This window comes from Nomascus leucogenys, chromosome 9, assembly GCF_006542625.1.
Source record: "Nomascus leucogenys isolate Asia chromosome 9, Asia_NLE_v1, whole genome shotgun sequence".
NCBI classification, from domain to species: domain Eukaryota; kingdom Metazoa; phylum Chordata; class Mammalia; order Primates; family Hylobatidae; genus Nomascus; species Nomascus leucogenys.
Genome location: NC_044389.1, coordinates 62,624,795 through 62,636,976, shown reverse-complemented (window position 1 = coordinate 62,636,976; position 12,182 = coordinate 62,624,795). Strand labels below are relative to the sequence as shown.

The 12,182-nt window shown below is 35.9% G+C and overlaps 1 long non-coding RNA gene across 1 annotated transcript in view; it reads right to left on the bottom strand.

Annotated features, from left to right (window-relative positions):
* The window catches only part of LOC100581715, a 32,249-nt gene extending 21,557 nt beyond the window's left edge, over positions 1 to 10,692 (bottom strand). The window contains exon 1 of the long non-coding RNA XR_001113974.2: positions 10,469 to 10,692. This is a non-coding gene — a long non-coding RNA (uncharacterized LOC100581715). The remainder of the gene's footprint in view (positions 1 to 10,468) is intronic.
* Between the last annotated feature and the right edge of the window lie 1,490 nt (positions 10,693 to 12,182).

Below are 12,182 nucleotides of genomic sequence, written 5' to 3'. Positions count from 1 at the left end.
GAATAGCATTTCATGTTCATAAACAAGAAGACCTTATATTATTAAAATGGCAGTACTCCTGGTTATGAGCTGAAATGTGTTTCTGGCCCACCTTCCCACCAAATTTGTATGTTGAAGTCCTAGATCCCAGTACACTACAGTGTTACTGTGTTTGGTTATAGGGCCTTTAAAGAGGTAATTAAGTAAAAAGTCATATGGGTGGGCCCTAATCCAATATGACTAGTGTCCTTATAAAAAGAAGACATTAAGACATGAATGCTCACAGAAGGAAGACCACATGAAGACAGGGAGAACATAGCCATCTATAAGCCAACAGGAGAGGCTGCAGAACCCATAATATACTCAGAATCTAAGCACATCTTGATCTTGAACACCTGGCCTTCAGAAATGTGGGGAAATAATTTCTATTATTTAAACCACCCAGTCTGCAGTACTTTGTTATGGCAGTCATAGGGAACTAATATAACTCCCGAAATTTATCTACAGATTCAAAGCAATCCATATCACAATCTCATTTGGCTTCTTTGTAGAAATTGTCAAGCTGATTCTAAAATTCATGTGGAATTACAAAGAACCCAGAATAGTAAAACAATGCTGAAAAATAACAAAATAGGATTCACCACTTCTCCATTTCAAAACTTGCTATAAAGCAACAGTAATGAACATATTGTGCTACTAGCATAAAGGTAGGCATAAAGATTAACACAATATAATTGAGAGTCTAGAAATACATTCATGTACCTATACTCTGGTTTTCAACCAGGATGCCAAGACCATACAATGGAGGAAAGAATAGTTTCTTCAAGAAATAGTGCTGGGACAACTAGATAGCCACATGAAAAACAAAGTTGGACCCTTACCTCACACCATATATACTAATTAACTCAAAATGTACCAAAGACTTCAATGTAAGAACTAAAAATATAAAACTCTTAGAAAAAAACATAGGGATAAATCTTCATGGCCTTGAATTTGGTACTGAGTTCTAGGTATGCAAATAACAATAAAAGAGATAAACTGGACTTCATCAAAATTAAAAACGTTTGTGTTCCAAAAGACACCATCATGCAAGTGAAAAAATAATCTACAGAAGAAGAAAAAACAATTTGCAAATCATATATCAAATTGGGCATTTGTATCAAGAATATATGAAGATAGACCAATGGAACAGAATGAAAGTCCAGAAATAAAGTCAAATACTTATAGCCAACTGTATCTTTGACAAAGAAAACAAAAACATAAAGTGGGGAAAGGACACCCTATTCAACAAATGGTGCTGGAATTATTGGCAAGCCACATGTAGAAAAATGAAGCTGGATCCTCATCTTTTAGCTTATACAAAAATCAACTCAAGATGGATTAAAGACTTAAATCTAAGACCTGAAACCATAAAAATTCTAGAAGATAACATTGGAAAAATCCTTCTAGACATTGACTTAGGCAAAGAGTTCATGACCAAGAACCCAAAAGCAAATGCAACAAAAAACAAAGATAAGTAGATGAGACCTAATTAAACTAAAAAGCTTCTGCACAGCAAAAGAAATAATCAGCAGAGTCAACAGACAACCCACAGAGTGGGAGAAAATCTTCATAATCCATATATTCAACAAAGGACTAATATCCAGAATCTACAAAGAACTCAAACAAATCAGCAAGAAAAAAACAAGCAATCCCATCAAAAAGTGGGTGAAGAACATGAATAGACAATTCTCAAAAGAAGATACAAAAATGGCCAACAAGCATATGAAAAAAGTGCTCAAACATCACTAATTATCAGGGAAATGCAAATCAAAACTACAATGCAATAATACCACCTCATTCCTGCAAGAATGGCCATAATCAAAGAATCAAAAAATAATAGATGTTGGCATGGATGTGGTGAAAAGGGAACACTTTTACACCATTGGTGGGAATGTAAACTAGTACAACTACTGTGAAAAACATTGTGGAGATTCCTTAAAGAACTAAAAGTAGATCTACAATTTAAGCCAGCAATCCTACTACATCCAGAGGAAAAAAAAAGTCATTATATGAAAAAGATACTTATACATGCATGCTTATATCAGCACAATTTGCAATTTTGAATACATAGAACCAGCCCAAACACCCATCAAGTAACAAGTAGATAAAAACAAATATGTTATAAATATACCATGGAATACTACTCAGCCATTAAAAGGAGCAAAATAATGGCATTTGCAGCAACTTCAATGGAGTTGGAGACCATTACTGTAAGTGAAGTAACTCAGGAATGGCCAACAAAACATTGTATGTCCTCACTCATAATTGGGAACTAAGCTACGAGGACAAAAAGGCATTAAGAATGATACAATGCACTTTGGGGACTCAGGAGAAAGGGTGAGAGGGGGCCAAGAGATAAAAGACAGCACATTGGGTACAGGGTACACTGCTTGGGTGATGGGTGCACCAAAATCTCATAAATCACCACTAAAGAACTTATTCATGTAATCAAACACCACCTGTTCCCCAGAAACCTACTGAAATAAAAAACAAATTAAAAAAATTTATATGATGAAGTTTTAGAATTCAATAATAAAAGGCAATCTGATTAAAAAATAGGCAAAGAATCTGAATAGACATTTTGCCAAAGAAGATTTAAAATATAGTAGGCACATGGACGGATACTTGGCATCATTAGTCATAAAGAAAATGCAGGCCAAAATCAGAGTGAGACACTACTTGACACCGAACAAAATGGCTAAAAGTTTTAAAATTCAGATAATAACAGGTATTGAGAAGGATATGGATAAATTGATGTCCCCATACACTGCTGGTGGGAATAAAAATAGGGCAACCACCTTGGAAAATACTCTGACAGATCCTGAAGTGGGTTAAATACAGAGTTACCATATGATATATGTATTTTTCTTAAAAAAGAATAGCTCAGAAAGGTATCAATCGAAAGATCAAATCAGCAAACATATGGTATACATATATCATATGGTAAATCTGTTTTATATACTATATAACATACGGTAACTATGTTTAACCCACTATATATTTGTTCTACTACTAAGTATATATCCAAGACAAATAAAAACATATGTCAAAAAAACACAACAATGACAAAAACTTGTACCAAATATTTATAGCAGCATTATTTATTTATAGTAGCCATAAGGTTTAAACGATGTCTATCAACTAATAAAGTGTGGGATAGTCATACAATGGAATATTATTCAGCCATAAAAAATAACAATGTAGTGATATATGCTATAACATGGATGAAACTTAAAACACGCTAAGTAGGCCAGGCGCGGTGGCTCATGCCTCTAATCCCAGCACTTTGGGAGGCCGAGGCGGGTGGATCACGAGGGCAGGAGATTGAGACCACCATCCCGGCTAACACAATGAAACCTCATCTCTACTAAAAATACAAAATACTAGCCAGGCATGGTGGCGGGCGCCTGTCGTCCCAGCTACTTAGGAGGCTGAGGCAGGAGAATGGCGTGAACCCAGGAGGCAGAGCTTGCAGTGAGCCGAGATCGCGCCACTGCACTCCAGCCTGGGCGACAGAGCGAGACTCCATCAAAAAAAAAAAAAAAAAGATTTCTTTTATAGGTAAAAATATTCTAACATTCACTGCGGTGATGGTTTCACATATCTTTAAATATACTAGAAACTATTGCATCGTCCACTTTAAATGGATGTATGTATACCATATTAATTATATCTCAATAAAGCTGTTTTAAAAGAAAAAGATAATGTAAGTAAATTTCTTAAAAAATAATTTTGTTGCCTATTTCCAGTAATATTTCCTCGCAGCCTTTGGAAGCGGCTCCTGATACAGATGGTTTGTTTGCTGTCATAGGGATACTATATAGGGACAATACTAGATAGACAAAGTCAAGTTTTCTTCAAATCCTCTCTCCAAGCTTATTTATCATTCCTATTTTTCCTTTTTCCTGTTCCAAAAAGAATGCTTGTTTCTTCCTTTCATTTACAGATTAGAAAAATTTGTCAGTGGATGAAAACTCTTGATGATTTCCATAATCTGTCCTTGCCAAAGGCCATACTGATGTTACTTGCTCTGTTTCTCATTCTCTCCTGGCTTACAAATTATTTCCTGCTGTAGTATGCTTTTCTGATGCAAAATTAGGAGGAAAATAACAGAAAAAGGACAAGAGGTATGAGTCTGCAATCAACAAGGGACCCATTCACCTAGTTTCCCAGGAACAGTGAAGCCAGGGAGAGTTAGCAGCTGTAGTCATGTAAGAAAAGAGGAATTTAAAAAGTATGGTGATAGAATTCCAACATGATATTCAATCAATTTAGGTAAAAAACTTGAGAACTTATTTTGAAATTAACTTTTGTTTGCTGATTTGATCTTTTTATTGATACTTTTGTGAGCTATTCTTTTTTAGAAAAATACATGTCCAATAGACTCTCTACTAGCTTTTTGTACACCTGCTTCAAGTCTTTTCTAATTGTTTTTTTTTTCATACTATATTTTGGACATTTAACCACTTGGTTCAAGTAGTACTTTTTCTTTCTTTTCAGATGAATAATGTTAACTTAAGTCCTAGCCAAAAAAGAGACAGTGAGAAATAGAAAGAATAATTGAGTGAGAAATCTGTGTTTTAGTACAGTTTTTACATAAATATCCTTGTGTCTTTGGACTATCTGCTTAAATTTTTTGAGTATCAAGTTTTTTACCTGTTATCTGAGGACAATTTGGTCAGGGCTTGCCTGAATAGACCTCAGCAGGTATATGAACAACCAGAAATTTTATGCACAATTGTCTCAGGACATATATTTATTTTTTTAAAAAATTAACTAATTTTTAAATTAATGGATAAAAATTATATATATTTATCAACTACAACATGTTTTGAAATATGAATCCATTGTGAAATGGCTCAGTTGAGCTAGTGTATATATGTCTTACCTCACATAGTTATTATTTTATAAAGAGTACATTTAAAATCTATATTTTGGCAATTTTCAAGAATACTATATTGTTAGTAACTATAGCCACCAAGTTGTACAAGAGGTCTCTCGAATTTATTCCTTCTAACTAAAATTTTGTATCTTTGGACCAACATCTTTCCAACCCACTCCCCTCACCCAGAGTCCCCAGTCATCACCATTCTATTCTCTGCTTCTATGTGTTAAACTTTTTTAATCATATAAAGAGTTCAATCTACATGTAAGTGAGATCATACAGTACTTGTCTTTCTGTGCCAGGCTTGCTTATGGTTTGTTTTTATTGAGAAAGAGATTGTATAGCTTTCAAATGATTTTCCAGTAGGAAAATGATTTTCTTAAAAAGGCCAAAAAAACAAAAACCCTCTGAACTCAGTGTTCTAAGGTCTCTTTTAATTGTAAAATCATAATACCATTTACTACACTACATTTTTTCAGTCTTGAATATTATAAACTTGCTTACCTCTTGCCACACAAACTGGGATTATTCCTCAATTTATGCAATGTTGAGTTGACTATAAAAGAACTGGTTAAAAAATTACAAACTTCTTGTTGGAATCTCATATTACTTATTTCTGCCTCTACACTCCTTCATTCACAAAGGATTTGTGATTGCTCATGTACTGGTATCAAAAAAGAAGTGCCACTTAGTTCTGTTTTTTCAGTTGTGTATATCTGTATTTTTCTCAGTGAAAGAGCCATAATATATTATTCAATTTAGCCCTGAAAGTTGAAGATAAGGAAATGAAAACAAACGCCATTTCACTGACTTATGTAAGACTGCACTTGTAATCCTGAACTGCCCTGGGATCAGTACTCATTCCACCAATCTTTCTGGTCCATCTAGGGCCTTGTTTTGCATTCTGCTCACAGTTTACAGTTTTATCTTATACTTGGATCGTCATTAACTATATTGTCAGAGAAAGTAGAAGACAGTGGAAAATATGATAATATGATTTATTTTCAGTAGTGGGATGATATTTCATTTCAAAAGCATTTGTGCTGGTATAGCTTGAAGTTGTTTCATATCTGGTGATGTGGTAATTTAAATGAATCTTCTCTACTGACTGATACCCAGATTATATTTGTTAAGCCAGAAAGCATAGACTGTGATTTTAGTCACAATTGAACTATAATTCTTATCTTTAGTGTCTTAACACCTTTTCTACAGATGTTTGGGATGTGACTCAATACACAAAATAGGGAAAGTAGAAAGTTCATTGTATGTGTAATGGTATTACACTGGTGAAAAGTAATTGCAGTTTTTGTCATTGTTTAATGCTTATACTCATAACCTTATAGTCATTGCTATACCTTATATGCCATTTCTTAATGGCAAAAACTGCAATTACTTTTGCACCAACTTAAATCAATGCAGAGAACACACTTTTATTTTCCTTGATGTCTGTGGTTTAATCAAAATGACCTCAAAGTTTGAAGACCTTTATTTTTCCTAGGTAAAATCTAGCCAGCTTGGGTGAGTTGTGCAGAAAACTAAACTGCATTTCTCCAGTGAGACATTTTGGGATAATATACTGTTTGATCCTTGTTTATAGGGAACAAGGGAGTGTTTTCCAGATGACTGTTTCTGATATAAGCAAGAAGCACTCATAAAAGAACAATCCACATACATAAGTAACTTTTATATGACCAGCTGTGGGAGGATATAGAAAATTTAAAATTCTCCTGGAAGCTTAAAAAGGCATATCAGTCAGTGTTCTGCCAGGAAAAACAAAACAAAATAAAACAAAACAATCTTCTAAGACTTTCAAACAGAAGAAATTCAATACAAGGAGTTGTTGATAGATGACATGGAAAAACTGGAAAGCCTAAGGTTGAGACAACTCAGAGATTAGCCACAGCAGGAAGCCCTTACCTTCTTAATGGATAGATAAATCACAAGAAGAGATGTTATCACCAGAACCCAGAAACTGGGACATCTGGCGAGAGGTAGAGCCATGGTACAGACTGCCTGGCAGGAGCTACAACCATGGATAAAACACATCGCTGCAGGAATAGCCACTGCAGGCAGAAATATCCCAGCTTCTCTCCTCCTCCCTCTTCCTAATTTTCCATTAATTTCTCCCATTGATATACTTATTAGAAAGCCAGAGAGTAGAAAGCCTGAGAAATGTAGACTAATATAAAAGAGGACAGAGCAGGGAAAGGCTGGTGAATGAGTCTGAGAGCAGATAGGCAGAAGGCAAATACTGGAAGACCTATATGTAGAAACAATGCCAAATGCTAAAATATTAGATGGCAACATCAGAAACCAAGTGCTCAAAATTACACAGATGGAAACTAAAACAGAAGTTAAGACATGAGAAATGTCTCTGGTTGGAAAGGATATGGGTGCAGAAATCAAGAAAGTGGAGATGAGACAGAATTTGTGACTTGATTTGACCAGGAGAAAAAGCAGGGAGATATTAGAGGGTAGAGGTATAGCATAAAAAAAGGTAAACATAAAAATTATCCTAAAGTATGAGGTGAGGGTGGAGAAGGAAGGAAGTAGGTGGGATGGTCAGCGAGAAGAACCGAAAAATAATTCCTTCCTCTCGCCTTCCCTCTTCCCTCCTTACTTCCTTTCTCCACTAAATCAACAAATGTTGATTGAAAACTTTCTATTTGCCTGGTACCAATAAGTAGCCTGTAGAAGGTACAAGATGTACAGTGTCAAACAAAAATGTCTATCTCTTCCCCTTGGAGAGTTTACAGTTTAGATGTAGCCAAATAGAAATAGAAAATAAATAAAAAATAATCAGTAAACAAACAAATAATGTAATTTCAAATTGTGAAAAGAGTATAGAGGAAACCAACAGGGTGAAGTCAAACAGAATAATGTTCAGTGGTAAGAAGGAGACCAGGGCTTTGATCCCTCATGCATAAAATGTTAATATTTTGGTCATATTTCCTGGTACTGTAAAAAGTGATTCACTGCAGATTTTTGACCAAGGAAGTGACAAGAAAAATGATATTTTTGGTTTTTCTGGTAGGCTTACTGGACTCACTATATTAGGTGGCCAGCAATATAAACAAAAAGTGAGTTTAAACTGTCAGCAGTTGTGGTCACAGGGAGAAAACAAGTAGCAGCAATATCTTAAGACTTAATGACAAACTTGAAACTAGGTTTAACCCTTTTCCCCTTTAGAAAAAAAAAGAGTGCAGCTCACTGCTAGTGCTCATTTAATTTTACATAAACACACTCTTTGAGGCTGAAACAAAGGTGATAGCTTTTCAATGTGAAAATAAAATATAAAAACTGGTCTTGGAGTTATTTTTAAACAGAACTAACATCAAAATCGTCTCAATCATCAGAATTGTCTATTTCGGAAAAATCAGATTCATGAAATGAATCTTCTGCCAACAGCCGTTTGGGAACGATGTTAACATCACACACCTCCAAAAGAAATCTTGTAACTCTTAGTTATCCTTCCAGCCCCCCACCCCAAGCCCTAAGCAACTACTAATCTACTTTCTGTCTCTATAGGTTTGCCTATTCTTGACATTTTATATAAACTGAATCATATAATTCATGTTCTTTAGTGAATGGCTTCTTTTACTTAGCATAATGTTTTTAAGATTCACCCATGTTATAGCATATATTAGTACTTTATTATTTTTTATGGCTAAATAATATTCCACAGGGATTTCCTCCACTTTATCAGTTGATAGATATTGTTTCAACTATATGGCTGCTATAAATGTTTGAAACAAGTTATGTTTTTATTGTTGGATATATACTTAGGAGTAGAATAACTGGGTCATGTGGTAATCTATGTTTAACCCATTTGAGGATCTGTTGGACTGTTATCCAAGGTGGTTGCCCTACTTTATATTCCCACCAGCAGTGTATGAAGGTACTAATTTCTTCAAATTTTAACAGCGATTGAGAATTACTATATTTTGTAAATGGAAATACCACTATTAAAAACACAATGCTGTAAGTAGAATGATGCCTTTTATTTCCAAAGTTGATATACTAGAGCAATGTAAAAATAATAATAAAAGCAAGATATTTCATGGCAAAATTATCACAGGGTAAAACGCTGCAGCCACAAGCACCACCAGTGAGTATTTTCAGGGCAAACGGGAAAAGGACCAAGAAGAAAAAGTTTAATAAATTTAACTTGAGAGGCCAGAATAATAGTAATGCCACTAATAAAGGAAGAGAAGTTGGGAAAAGAGGCAGATTTATAGGGGAAAACAATCAGTTTTGAACATAATCTTAAAGATGATGTCCATTGAAGACAACTGGTGACTTAGAAAAGCGATGCTGCTGATTCTGATGTGATGGAGCCATTTGCAAAGTTAATAAGGAGAAGCTGGGCATAGTCAGGGTATTCTTAAATACTGAAGTTACATAATATCATGCTTTCAGAGCAATAACAGACAAAATAAAAGATTGGATTGTTTTCACTCAATAAGATAATTTATTATTTTTTATATTTTTGTAATCTTATCACAACTTCCACTGAAACCTGAGAAGTCTGATACTAGATTCTCAGAGATTATTCCTTGAACAGAGCAATACTCAAACTCTTTATCCATGAGTGGATTATTTGAATTGTGCAGATCTCTGAGAATCTGAAGATACTTTTCAGAAACATTTGGGCACTGAGTCTTTCCCTGGATGGTATGTGGCCTTGTAGATGCTGAATTTGATAGAAAATCAATAAAAAAAATGCAATCTGTTAACTTTCATTTAAGTAAAAGTGCATAGATTAGGAAACCATTGCAGACACTGTTAGTACTCAACCCATCTCTCATCGGGTTTCTTTGCCGTTGTCATATGTGTAAGCTCCCAGTCAGCTTTCATTCCTAACAGCCAACACCTGTGTCTCTTGGTAGGCGTATGCTTTCAAACTTTCAGATTCCATTTTTCTACATGCATGGAGATCTAAAATTGCCTAGGAATTTACTCCTCTACCTCACCACCATGGGTGGTGTGTAAGCAATGTCTGGTCAGAGATGAATAACTCAATCCTTTTGCCAAATTTGACTTCGGAGAACTGACAAATGACCCACATTTTCTCCAGAGCTCCCCTATGGGATTAAAAAGATTTTCTTTAAAATTTTATTGTGGTAAGAACACTTAACATGAGATCCACCCTCTTACCAAATTTTTAAGTGTAAAATATATTATTGTTGCTTCATATAGGATTGAATCCAAGTCCTGCATGAAACACAGCATGACTTGACACCCATGCCTGGCATCTTTTCCTTCCTGATCCCATTTTCCTACTTCCCTAAACAATTTTTCCTGGGAACACTTCCTACTAAAACACTTTCACATGAATCCTCATTTCAGAGCCTAAAACCAACCCAAGTCAGAAGGTTTATTAGTTTTTTATTTGCTGCTATAATAGGTAACCACAAACTTGGCGGCTTAAAATAACACAAATTTATTAACTTATAGGTCTGAAGTCCAATATGGGTTAAAACCATGTCACTGGACTAAAACCAAGGCATTTCAGGAGTGCATTCCTCTTACAAGATTCTGGGGGAAAGTGTGTTTCCTTACCTTTTCCAGGTTCCCAAGGCCATCCATGTTTCGTTCATCACTCTTTTTCTCCATCTTCAAAACCAGCAAACGGTAGTAGATTTCACAGCACATCACTCTGACTTCCTCTTCTGCCTCCCTCTCTCACTTTAAAGGCCCTTCGTGATTACATTGAGCCTACCTGGATAATCCAGGCCAATCTCCTTATCCTCAATCAGCTGACGAGCAACTTTAATTCTATCTGTAACCCTAATGCTCCTTTGCCAGGATACTTAACACTGTTCTCTTCCTCCTTCAGCACTGAATCTCACTTACGCTAGGTTTTATTTAATGATTCTCCTCTTTATACTTTCTGTCTCACCAGTTTCCTCTCACACTGATTTACCTGCTACACCTAATTATTCTTATTGGGCTTATGTGCCTTTTCCTCCACTTATTCGACTTCTCACGCGGACAGATGCTCCTGCAGAAATCTACACTAACAATAGTGTGTGGACGCCTGGAGCCACACATGACCATTGCCCTGCTCAACCAGGAGAAGAAGGCACTGCATTTAATGTTACCATGGGTTATAAATACCCCCCTCTGTGCCTCGGACATGCACCTGGTTGTATACATCTAGAAACTCAAGTCTGGGCTGCTTATCTTCCGGAAAGTTCAGCTACAGATAAAATGGGACATTTGGTCTCTGGCCTGTCCCTTTCTCCTTTAAAACAAATGAAAGGAGGAGTAATGGGAGATACCCCATAATTTTAATACAAAGCTGCAGGAAAACCATGCCCTAAAAATTTTGAGGGCCCATCTAAAACTTTAATTTGGGAAGATTGTGTTAACTCACATGCAGTAATATTAAAAAATGACTCATATGGTTTAGTAATAGACTGGGCACCAAAGGGCTATTTCAAAAACAATTGCTCCTCTGGCAGAAGGGAATGCCTGAGGCTACTTATTTTATTTCTTATCAGGAGAACGAGAATCATCATTCTACTTTGCTTAGGAGGATCAGCTCATTCTTTCCCTTAAAATGGGAAGATAAAGGCATTACCCCCCGACCCCAGGCCTTGCATGATACTCCCCATTCTGAGCCCAGAACACCCAGAACTTTGGAAATTGGCTATTGCCATGTCTGAACTGTGAGTATGGGAAGGGAAAACTATTCTGACTGTTGTTCCCACTACCGTCCCACTCTCTCAGTATCAACGTGGACCCAGACATTCTGCTTTACTTACCTCCAACCTGACTGTTCCCATACAGAGTTGTGTTAAGCCTCCTTACATGCTGTTAGTAGGAAATATCAAAATTTGGACAAATAATCAACTGCCCAATGCATTAATTGTCATCTATACACTTGTATTTACTTCCATTTTGACTCCAGGAAAAGTGTAATGTTGGTTCGAGCTCGAGAAGGAATCTGGATTCCGGTAACTTTACCTAGACCTTGGGAATCCTCCCCCTCAATACATTTAATTAATGAAGAGATACAGCGAATTCTAAAAAGATCTAAGAGATTTGTTTTCACTTTAATCGCTGTTATCATGGGCCTAATTACAGTCACTGCAATGGCCACTACTGCCGGAATGGCATTACACCAATCCATTCAAACGGCTCATTTTGTTAATGATTGGCAAGCCAATTCCACCCAAATGTGGAATTCTCAACAAGGCATTGATCAAAAATTGGCAAATCAAATTAATGATTTAAGACAGTCTGTTAGTTGGTGTGGAGATCGGGTAGT